The sequence below is a fragment of the Amphimedon queenslandica genome, unplaced genomic scaffold (assembly GCF_000090795.2).
Source record: "Amphimedon queenslandica unplaced genomic scaffold, v1.1 AMPQUscaffold_10312, whole genome shotgun sequence".
NCBI lineage: Eukaryota > Metazoa > Porifera > Demospongiae > Haplosclerida > Niphatidae > Amphimedon > Amphimedon queenslandica.
In genome coordinates, this window is record NW_003549417.1 from 343 (window position 1) to 1681 (window position 1339).

Consider the following 1339-nt stretch of genomic DNA (forward strand, 5'->3'; position numbering starts at 1 on the left):
CAGGGGGTGTCCTAGTTTGAAGATTACTAATCTATTCTGGTACATGTCAGTTATGATTGTTAATGAATAATTATACTAAACTCATGGAACATTGTATGTGGGTAATTTCTGACTCATGTGATACAGAACTTTATTAAAAATGATAATAAATAACATGAACCTACACACACACACACACACTCATGTCACATTAGCTTATGTATAGATACATGTACATATACAAACATCACACACACACAGATACATGATAATACTCACACACACATAACATGCACATTATAGATACACGTCACATACACACGTCATACATTCATAAATTCTCACATACATTATCAGTGGTTGAGAATCTGGGAGGCAGGGGGGCTGGAGCATTTGAGCAGAGCCCCTCATGCTTTTGATATAGGAGCACTGCCCCCACTTTTAATAATTGCTTATTAAACCTGTAGTTATTAACTCAACCCAATTTATTAAATATTATTAGTGTTAACAGCTGCCTCAATTGATAACTTAGACTTAGTATTAATTGCTAAGGAGTATATTAGTGTAACTGATGAACGCACTAAGTTCTTTGGATCATTTTAAATATAATTAAATTAACGAATGTACATTGGTTTTAAAAATGAGCCCTCCCACTTTTAGATTGGTGTCTCAACCACTGATTATATGCACTATCATACACAGACACATCATAATGTATGTATTAGTACACACACACACGTCACATATAGACACACGTCACCATCACACACAAACACATGACACACAGAGACACACTAACAAACACACTTAATTATTATATAGGCAGTAGCCTATATGTAGGATTGAGGTTGGTTTTTCAAGATGGCGGCTGTTTTTATGATTTCCAAACACTTATATTAACTCTTTTATCTTATGTTGTACAGCCTTATAAATGGCTTAGATGAGCTCTCCTTCACTGAGCAATTCTCCTGGTACCTTTAAAGTGGACTGTAACGTAGCGGGAGCTTTTCTGGAAAATACTGAGGCCCAAATTCAAATTTCTGCAAAATTCTTCAGACTTTTTCTTCAAGTTCTTTCAACTTCTTCTATCAACACTGAAATCTTTTAAACTAGAAAACTGTTCAAGTTGGCTTTTACACCAATCTTTTGTGCTTGGGTCAAGGACCATAAATGACTCTTCAAAAGAAGCAAGACAGAGAACAGATTAAAGACAAAATCCAGCTGCAGACACCTCGTGGGTTTGTGGTTTGACGCCATTTTAATTTATGAGCACGTGATCAGCATGAATATAATTAACTTAACCACAAAATGTAAATAATTTATTTAAGAAAAAAGATGGGAAACAAGAAATAAAAAACAT